This window comes from Arachis ipaensis, chromosome B10 (assembly GCF_059453495.1).
Source record: "Arachis ipaensis isolate K30076 ecotype BB chromosome B10, ASM5945349v1, whole genome shotgun sequence".
Taxonomy (NCBI): domain Eukaryota; kingdom Viridiplantae; phylum Streptophyta; class Magnoliopsida; order Fabales; family Fabaceae; genus Arachis; species Arachis ipaensis.
Window position 1 is genome coordinate 115,759,654 of NC_142435.1, and position 11,434 is coordinate 115,771,087.

Below are 11,434 nucleotides of genomic sequence, written 5' to 3' on the forward strand. Positions count from 1 at the left end.
TTTGGAAGTAATAATGCGGCAATGCCACTTGTAGAAACAATTAATACAATGTGACCATTGCTTCTAATTGCATCAGAAAGGGCTTTCCGCACAAATATTTTTCCAACACCACCATATCCATAAAGAAAGAAGAAACCACTAATCTGTTGTTCAACTGGCAACTGCATGTATAATCTCAAAGAATGCTTCTCGTTGTTCCTTATTCATTTTATCTAACGATGCAGTGTATTGAGAGCATAAAAGCTCATGGTCAAAATTCAATTCATCAATCAACAAACGATTTTCTAATCCATCGATGTTTTCTGCAACTGGATAAAGTATTTTGTCAAACACTCTAAGTGATCTTCTGTTTGCTTGCATCTTCTCCTCAATCTTAATTAGGGTTAAATTCACTATCTGTTCTTCACGTAAATTGATGTCTACATTTAATTAGAATATTTAATAAATATTAATTATATATATAACTTTAGTTAAAAGAGAATATTGGAAAATATTAACTGATCATTAATATATAATTAATTATCTTGTGAATGGTGCATTGATAAACCACTATTTTATGGTTTATCTTGTGCTAATTTGAGTGGTTTTTATCAATTCTTTGCTCACTTATTCATATAAATTGCATGGTTTTACAATTTCTTCCTAATTTTGTGATATAATTGAAAACATGTTTCCTAGGCCTTTAAACTGTCAATTTTAATTATCCTTTATTACCATTCGATGTCGTGATCTTTTTGTTAAGTGCTTTCAAGCTTTATAGGGTAGGAATGGCTTAGAGGATGGAAAGGAAACATGCAAAAGTGGAAGGAATGCGAAAAATGAAGTTTTGAGAAGCTGGCAGCGATGCGCGCACATGGGCGACGCGTATGCGTGCCTAGCGCAGAAGCCAAGCAACGCGTACGCGTGACTGACGCGTACGCGTGACAAGGAATTTCACCAAATGACGTGCATGCATGACCTACGCGTACGCGTGACATGCGCCACGTGCAGAAAGTTGCAGAAAGCGCTGGGGGCGATTTCTGGGCTCCTTTTTGGCACAATTCCAAGCCCGAGAACACAGAATAGAGGCTGCAGAATGGGAAAATCACTGATTCATTCATTCACACAACAATTTTAGGTTTTAGATGTAGTTTCTAGAGAGAGAGGCTCTCTCCTCTCTCTAGGTTTTAGGATTTCTCTTAGTTTTAGGGTTATTTCTTCTCAATTCCAGGTTCAATGTTCCTTTAATTTAGTTTCTCTTCTACTTTTATTTATTCTAGAATTCTAGTTTATTTATTTTTCCAATTTGGTTTATGAACTTTCCATGTTAGATTTGATTTCTTTATTTAATGCAATTTGAGGTATTTCATATTTATGATTTTAATTTAGCTTTTTTACATTCTTAGGTTGAATTGAGTAATTGGAGATACTTGAGTTATCAAACTCTTTGTTGATTGATAATTGGAATTCGCTGGTTGATTTGGATCCCTCTAAAGCTAGTCTTTCCTTTGGAGTTGACTAGGACTTGAGGATTCATATTGATTTATCCATTTGACTTACCTTCATAGTTAGAGGTCAACCAAGTGGGAGCAATGAACAATTCTCGTCACAATTGATAAGGATAACTAGGATAGGACGTCTAATTCTCATACCTTTCCAAGAGTTTTCTTAATTATTAATTTACTTTCTTGCAATTTACTTTTCTTGTTCCTTATTCAAAAACCCAAAAAGATAAGTGTCCCATAACCAATAATAAATCATACCTCCCTGTAATTCCTTGAGAGACGACCCGAGGTTTAAATACTTCGGTTATTATTTTTATTGGGTTTACTTTAGTGACAAACAAGTTTTTTGTACGAAAGGATTCTTTATTGGTTTAGAAACTATACTTACAACGCGATCACTTTTGTGAAATTCTTTACCGACAAAAATCCGTTCGTCATGCATCCTTCTAATGTCATACAAAATGTCCTCTGCAAAGTGTTGGTAGCATGTTTTCCACACGTGTTCGAGGGTAGTAAAACTATTTGAAATCAACAAAATAACAAAAAGTTCATGGATGTATTTAGCAGAGGCCCATGTACTTGCTTCCTTAATTGCATCAATGAATTCCTTATTGTCTTGTAGCAGACCAAGTACATAACATGCATCTTTGATAATCCATAAGTGACACCTTGATAAACCCATATTTCATGAGTTTTTTGTGCTTAATTTGAGTGATTTATACAATCATTCACCTGCTTATTCACATTAATTGCATGGTTTTACTCTCCCTTCCTTATTATGTCATATTGTGAAAAACATGTTTCCTAAGCTTTAAAAAATTAATTATTTTAATTACCTTTATTTCCATTCAATGCCGTGATCAGTGTGTTGAGTAGTTTCAGATTTTCTAAGGCAGAATAACTTAAAGGATGGAAAAGGAAACATACTAAAATGGAAGGAGAAAGCAAAACGGAGCTTTAAGGAAACTGGTACCCACGCGATCACATGGACGACGTGATCGCGTGCCAAGCACGAATCAGCAGCGACGCGGCCGCATGACTGACGCGACCGTGCACCTTAAGCAGAATGCATATGACACGGTCGCATGAATGACGCGACCGCGTGGCAAGGAAAAGCTCCAAATGACGCGACCGCGTGACCCACGCGGACGCATGACAGAGGCCACGCATCAGAATTTACAGAATATGCCCCCAGCGAATTCTGAAGCCCTTTTTGGCCCAGATCCAAGTACAGACAGCATAGACTAGAGGTTATAAAGTGTGGGAATGCACCCATTCAAAGAGAGCTCGCATATTTTACCTTTCAATGATTTAGATTTAGTTGAGAGGGAGATCTTCTCTCTCTCTTTTAGGATTTAGGATTTCTTCTTGTTTTAAGAGTAACTCTGGATCCCAGATTTAATGTTCTTTTATTTTAGTTTTACTTTTATTTATTTATTCCAACATTTGAATTGATTATTATAATTTGATTTAAGAATTCTTCCATGTTACAGACTGTTATTTGAATTAATGATAATTGAGGTATTTTCAGTTCATGATTGTTCTCTTCGATTTAAGTTACCATTGCTTCCCATCTAAGGATATTTTTATTATTCCAGCAATTTTATTTTTTCTCCCTTTGGTTTTGGTTAAGAATTTAGTAACTCAACAGTTATTAAACTCAACATAATTGATAATCGTTATCTTGCTAATTGAGCTGAACTTGAGTAATCCCAACCTTTTCTTAGGAAATAAATAGGATTCAAAGGTCAATTTAATTAGTCCCTTGACTTTTCCTTGTCCTAGTACAGGTTGATCAAGTGGAGTTTAGATTCAACTTTCATTATAGTTGAGAGAGATAACTACGTTGGACCTCCAACTTCTCTTACCTTGCCAAAAATCTGCTTTATAGTATTTATTTATTTTAATTGCCATTTAATTTACTTGTCATTTAAATTACTTGCTTCTCATCTTCTAAACTCCGATTACAACCTTTATAGCCAATAGTAAGAACATACTTCCTCGCAGTTCCTTGAGAAGACGACCCGAGGTTTGAATACTCGGTTAACAATTTCTAAAGGGGTTTGTTACTTATGACACCCAAAACGTTTGTACGAAGGGATTTTTGTTGGTTTAGAAACTATACTTGCAACGAGGATTTATCCGCAAATTTCTAGACCACGCAAAAGTTCTCTCGTCAAAATGGCGCCATTGCCGGGGAACTGCTAACGTGTGCCTTATTATTGGTTATTGTAAATATTTTTTTTTGCTTGTTTATTTATTTTTGTTTTTCCTTTTTATCTTTATTTACTGCTATGAACTCTCACCCCTCTCGCTTTGAGTTTGGTTCTAATGTTGTTAAGGGAAATAGAAGTTACAGCAGGAATGTGCATCAAGGTCAGACCAATCAAGGATAGATGGAACCAAGAGGATCTAATCAACCCTTTTGGCAGCAACACCCTCCGAGATATCCTGGACAAAGACCATTCCACAATGCATACCCAGCTGAAAGACATGGTGGACAACCTTGTAACTACCAACAAGCCCCACCCCGTACATATAAACCACCCTTTCAACATAACCTTGAACCACCACACTCACAAGCTTCTCTTCACCATTCGCCACCATATGATCCATCCTTACCCCAATACCAATCCAATCACTCCCAATCACCACCACTTTCCTTTGTAGCATGTCCAAGTCCAGCAACCCAAGAAGCAGAGGATCGCCTAAGAGAAACAGTAATTAAATTTCAAACAACCATTAAACAACTGGAGCAAGCGATGATTCAATGGGCTTCTAGGCGCTCAAATATACAAGGATCAACCACAGCTCCATGTTGACAGCCCAATGAAGAGTAGAGCATGAAGGAAGTGCCAGAAACTCCAATGGACAAGGCAGAGCATGAATTTGTACTGGAACAATTAGAAGAAGCTGTCTTTGTTCAAGAAGAAGAGTTGGTTGAAGATCTAGGAGATGCTGAACCTCCATGGGAATCCAGAATTGAGGAAAACTCCGTCCAGGATGCTACAGTTGATGCTAAGGAGGATATTTCTCCAAGGCAAGTCGTTTATGAGGAATCAGACAGAATAATCCAAGAAGCAAATTCCTTTGATGATGATAGTCACAAGTCTAGCTCTCTTGGTGATGAACTTGCATCCGCAAGTGAATTCTCTGAGATCGAAGAATCTTCCCCAAGTGAATACGAAGATGATGCAGAGGTAGATTTCTCTCAACCTCCAATCTATGACTCAAGTGATGAGGAAGACATAGAAGACTTTGACCAGGACACAGATACAATTGAAGATCTTTGCAAAGAAGTGGAGGAATTCACAGAAGAGCACAAGGAAACGGAACTTGCAGAACCACCAAAAACACCTATCCCAAGGCCATTACCACCTAATACAAGCTTCAAGTGGGTATAATCCTTAACTTATAACTTTACTTATTCACTTGAATATGGTTTGCTTGAAACAGATGGCCAGCTTAGAGCTCTCTGCGGCTTTAAGAGTAGAGGGAAATGGCTCGTACCCAGAGCTAGTGCACAAGGTTCAATAGGGTTCCACGCTTCACCTCGAAGTACACGGATTGGTATCATGCTCAATCATATGGATCACGGAAAATGTTTGGTCACCAAGGTGAGATTCTACTTTTTAACCCGCCCGAATGGAGACATGTAGATCAAGACGGAGGCGGATTTAAAAGCAAGGCTTGGAATCCTGGAGTTTATTCTGACATTTGTCATCCCGGGAGCCTAACAATATATTTAAAGCTGTTCGGAAGCTTTGCGTGCTTAGTTTGGGACCCCGGAGGCTATTGGCATTCCAAGCACTGGTGGAGATTTTTGGACGAATTTAAACATAAGCCACCATAACAGGATGCCCCTCCAATGTCCAACTTAAGGACTTTAACTAAAAGTGCTAGGTGGGAGACAACCCACCATGGTATGGTCGCTTCTTTTTCAATTTATTTCTTGTTAATTGCTTTCATTTTTTCCTTTTTCATTTTAATTTATTAAACCTGGAATCATGCATAGCATTCATGTTAATCATTGCATTCTGCATTTCTCATTCATATATATATATAAAAAAAAAGGTGCACGACGCGACCGCATGCCCCATGCGATCGCGTCATATCGCGGAAAACACCACCTGCGCGACCGCATGATATATATATCGGCGTAAGGATCCAACGAACAGAAAGTTAGGCTGGAATCGTGCGGCCCTTGTGCGTTTCGCACAAATTGGCCCACGCGATCGCATGCCCCATGCGATCGCGTCACTTGCACAATACCAATCCCACGCGACTGCGTGAGTGACGCGATCGCGTCGCATGGTTTGCACATCACCCCAAAAGAAGACAGAGAGTTGCGCTAAAACGGCACTGGAGTCGTGCGTTTAGCACAAATTTCAGCGACACGATCGCGCGACCCACGCAATCGCGTCACCCTTCTTTTCCCCATCTCATGCGATCGCGCACCCCACGCGACCGCGTCACTCCTATTTTCGCCCAACCACGCGACCGCGTGCCCCACGTGACCGCGTGGATTCGAAAATATAACCCCCTCAGCCCGCGAACCCTATCAGTCACGAGCCCCCCCACCCCCAACCCTTTTCTCTCTCTCTGCTCCCTCTCCCTCCAACCACCACCCAGCACCACCCAGCCGCCTCCGCCGGCCACCCAGACGCCGTCGCCACCCCGGACGCCGCCGCCGCAACCCCCTCCCCTCCCTTCTTCTCCCTTCTTCCTCTCTCCTCTTTGATTTCCTGGTTGATAAACTGCCTTTGTGATTCACTGATTCCAATTTTTTCTTTCTTTATTTCTATTCGAATCAGCATCACCCTGTTTTCCTTGTTCGATTTTGAGTACTTCTATTCTTACCTGTGAATCCTTGTTATATGGAATTTTTCTATGCCACTTACTTTAACCCGCACTTTACTAACTCCCTAATTTTATTTACTAACTTCTTTTTCAAATTCTAACCATACTAACACTTTTAATCTATTTTCTGATTATTTTCACTTTCCTCTAACTTTCTAAACATGACATATTGATTATTTTTCCATTTAACATAAATTCAATCACATTTCATTTACTCATCTTCCTTATTCTATTTCTCCTTTTCCGCTTTGAGTTTCCTTTGTTTAATTGCCTATTTGCTTTCCTATTTTATCCATATCCTGATTTTCTGTTTTTCAGGATGTCTGCCTCACAGAGGAAAGGAAAATGCAAGGCTACTGGCAAGCGCAAAAGAGGAGATTCCTCCCAGTCCATCATTGCTCTAATGCATGATTCTTCATGGTGGGAGAAGAACTTCACACAGCAGGAAAAAGCTGACCAGCTGCTCCCTGCGACTGATCCTATAAAATTTGCAAACTGGTACTGTGAGTTGAAGTACCCGGCTTTTGCAAACTCCAGAAATCTATACCTAGAACGAACTCTGAAGATTCCAGAAGCCCTCCAGCAATACACCACTGAGCAAATTAAGCAAAGGGGCTGGTTCTTTCTGGAGAGAACACTGACAGAGGTCAATTCATCTTGGGTACGGGAATTCTACTGCAACTACTATCTCACTACCCTAGATGCAGTAAACTTGAGAGGAAAACAAATTATGGTCACTGAGGAGGCCTTAGAGGACATTCTCCGGCTCCCAGCCAAGTCCAATCAGCCTGATGGTTATTCAAAGGCTGAAGAGGACATGCGCCAGATGAAGTTTGATTGGGATGCCGTAAAGGCACGGATAGCTCTCGACCCGACAGTTCCTTGGGAGATGGGTCAGGACACTACCATGCCTAGAGGGATCAAGAGAACATACTTAAACGATGAGGCTCGGTTATGGCATCAGATCTTGAGTAATTATGTGATGCCGAGTACTCACGAGACGGAGATCCCGGCTGCTATGATCACCCTCCTTTGGTGTGTACTGGATGGTAAGGACCTTTATCTGCCACGTTTCATTCGGCACTATATGGCCAGGGTCCATGTCCGAGGCATCCTCCCCTTTCCATATCTAGTTACACAGCTTGGCCGTCGAGCTGACGTGCCATGGGAGGATGCCGATGAGAGACCACCAGCGGCGGATTGCAGGAAGATCATTCCGCACAGCCGGAACTTCTTAGCCCTGGGCCACAGACCAGCACCATTCACTACTACTGATGAGTCAGCCCCACAGTCTGCTGGACCCTCTTCCTCCACTGCTGCACCACCTACCCCTGCTACCACCACTGCACCTCCACCTGCCACAGAGCCCGTCTATCATCTGGTGCACTGCTTGTTCCGACGACTTGACCAGATGGAGCGTCGCAACAAGCGGCGCTATGAGCACCTAAAGCTGATGATACGATCCGGCGACATCTCCTCCGAGCCCGACACACCATCCGAGGCATCTGAGGAGGAGGCGGATGCCCCCGAGGCAGAGACCCATCCCCAGGAGGCAGCACCTGCCGCACCACAGGCAGCGGTCCCACATCAGATTGAGGCTGCGGACCTTGAGATCCCGATCCAGTCAGCACCTCCTCTACAGCAGCCAGACCCTCAGCCCACCACCACCACTGAGACTCCAGCTACCATCCCTCCCAGTGATGACACTCCTTCACACCCGGCTTGATTGAGCATCGGGGACGATGCTTCCTTTTAAGTGTGGGGAGGTCGCCATCTCTGGCGTTTATTTTGGTGAACCATTACATACTTTTTCTTTTATTTTGGATATTTTTCTGTATTTTTCTCTTTTTCTTTTACTGTTATTTTCTGAGTACTTATACATTGCTTTTATGTATTTTTACTCTATTTTTTCATTTTGCATCTTTAGTTCATACTTTTAGTTATTTAGTTTTGTTTGCAATTCTGATTTATTAGTGGATTAATTAGTATAGTTTACCCTTTTTAGCATAAGATAGTATAGTTTAAATTGAAAAATATAAAAAGGAAGTAAGCTAGGAAATTGAACATATCAGAATTAAATCCAAAAAACTTGTATATAGCATTACATGATGTAGTTAAGCTGACAACATTTCATCAAGGAGGAACATTAAAACTTTAAAAGCCACCTTAAATAATTTTTTTTATGAGAATAATGGGAATTTTTTACTAAACCTGCATACAATATATAAATGATATATGATGCTTGAGTTAGAGAACACACAGCCTGTGAGTCTCGAGCTTAAATTGTATGGTTGCATTCAAACCGTAATTTCATTTCTGTGTGTTACATTTCTTTTTATTCTGATGTTCTTTCCTTTGCTTTAATCTATATGTCCAATTATAGAATATAGAATAGATACATACCAAGAGAATGATTGAGGCCATCATTTGATTTTAGCTCACTCACCCTAAATTAGCCTACCTTTTACATCACCCTTGTTAGCCCCCTTGAGCCTTTTAAAACCCCTTTATTCTATTTAGCCAAATTACTAGCCTTAAGCAGAAAAACAAAAGAAAATCCCAAGTGAATCCTTGGTTAGCTTAAGATAGAAAATCATGAATAGAGTTAAATGTGGGAAACCTTTTGGGAAAATGGATGATAGAAACAAAAGGTAGAAAAGTTAAAAGAAATAAAATAAAATTTGGGAAGCGTGCTCATGAGAAAATCTAAGTGATTCAATTACCATGTGCATTAAAAAAAAGAGAGAAAGTTATTTTTTTAGCATTTGAATAAAAGGGGATACAAAAGAAATTCCCCAATACAAAATAAAAACAATGCACATGGGATAAAAATAAAGAGTGAAACATGAGCATGTAACAATAAGTGGGATAATATGGGAAAATAGGTAAAGAAATTTTTGTTTTACTAAATATGTATGTTAGGTGAGATCTTAGTCTAATTAAGGATTCACTTATTAGCTCACTTGAACCTATACATAAAATCCTTACTGTTCCGAGGGTTACCTGAAACTGGAGGTCGATCTCAGATGAGATCTTCTGTACTGGTCGGAGATAACGAGTCCGGCTGGCTGATGACGGCCGGAGCTGTTGGGTCCGACTCGTTGGACTTACTGCACTGCTGATCCTTGGCCACCGGAGGGTGGGGGGTACCTGCAAGAGACTCCGATGCCTAAGTTAGCACGGGTATTAAGCAGGTTTTTATGTAGAATCAGAGTATGAGTTATACCTGGGTGCTCCAGCATATTTATAGTAGCGTGGGCTGATCTTTCTGATAAGATAAGTTAGTTATCTTATCTTATCTTATCTTATCTTGAGTGAAGTCAGCTTATCTTCAAGGGAACCACCTTTATCTCTATAGGCTGGGATTGCCTTTGGATTCTGGGTCGTGTTCCTCTATTTGGGCCCTTTTATTGGGCTTTGCTGTCGATTTGGCCGAGTTCTTTATAAAGACGTCGGTCCGCTTGACTTGAACAAGTCGGTCGCTTCGCTACTGAACATCCCAGTTCGGACAGCTCGACCCTGGGTATGAACAGTGCCCCTGCTTGAGCTTGGTCTTCCATTTGAGATCGATTTCTTGACTTCGGTCCTTCTTTAGTGAAGCCGAACTCAAGCATTTTGTCGATTCCTTTGCAGAAGCTTTTTTGAATGTAGAACGTTTTCCTTCTAAAAGCGCGCCCTTTTGTATTAGCGCTTTGTCCTGGGGAACGTGCGAGGGTTTAATACCCTAATTAATTAGTATTAATTGCTCTATTTTTCCTTTGGCTCTTTATTTTGATTTTTGAAAGCTCAGAGACGGTTTCTCTTCTTTGCTCTTTCGTAACTTCTTCACCATTTTCCTCCGTTTTTCTCGTTCTCTATTTTTCGCCTTCGTTTCCTCTTTTCCTTCGTGGCGGCGTCGCTTGACGATTCTCGGGACGACTTACCTCTCCTTCTTTCCTTTGAAGCTTTTCTCTTCTCCAGGTGAGTTCCATTCGCATTTTCTTTCTGCTTCTACTGTGCCTGGTTATAGTCATAATGCGTGCTCTGAATCTTTTTCGCCTTTCCTATTGCTTTAATGTGCTTAGGGCTTCTGCATGTTATTTCTCGTTTGTGCTTTTGATGATAATGTATCTGATTCTGGAAAAAAGGCTGGTGTCTTTGATGATTTCTTGTTTGGTATGCTCGGTGTTGGTGCTTGCTTTTTGCTTGATTTCGAAAAAAGTTTGCGCCTTTCCGCTTGGTTATTTTTACTAAACTGTAGAAATAGTGCTTTCTTCTGATAAACTGTATGAGGGTGATTTTTCGCTTTCTTTTGTTTTCTTTCTGAGAGATGCCGGGGTGCGAGCTGTAGATTTTTCCTGGAAACTTTTCCTGATTATTGCCTCCAAAGGATGCCCCAAGATTTTGGTTTGAGTCTTGGGGTTTTCCTTTTCTGTGTGATCTCCTGCATCGTATTGAGTTGTTTTCTCCCTTGTCCGAGATGTTTTTAGTAATCTCCTCATCTTTTCTTACTTGTAGGATTTAGTTGGCCTCATGTCTTCTCGCAATAACATTGTAGAGATGTCTTCCAGAGTTCCTGAGGGGATGTCCGATTGGCTGGACTCCCTTGTTTTGTTGTGTGTTTCTATTGTGGATGCTGAATTTTGCACAGAGCTGAGGAAGCGCTATAGGATTTGTGCTAACAGTTCCTGCGAGGGTGATTATGAGCTTGTTGCTCCTGACTCTGATGAGAGAGTTTGTTTTCCGACTTCCGTCGAGGGGGAGCGTCCCTCTTTCTATGCTTATGAATATTTTTTTAGCCAATTGAACGTTACTTTCCCTTTTACTTCCTTTGAAACTGATTTGTTGTGGTCCTGCAACATTGCCCCATCCCAGCTGCATCCAAACTTCTGGGGTTTTATCAAGATATTTCAACTTCTTTGTCAGGAGTTGGATATAACAGCTTCTGAAACTCTTTTCCTTTATCTTTTTGTCTCGGCCAAACCTGGGGGTTCCTTCAAAAAGAAAGCTTCCTGGGTTTCTTTCAGGTCGGCCCAGGGGCATAAAGTTTTTGCCATGTATGATGAGTCGTTTAAAGATTTTAAGAACTATTTCTTCCGAGTTCGTGCCAT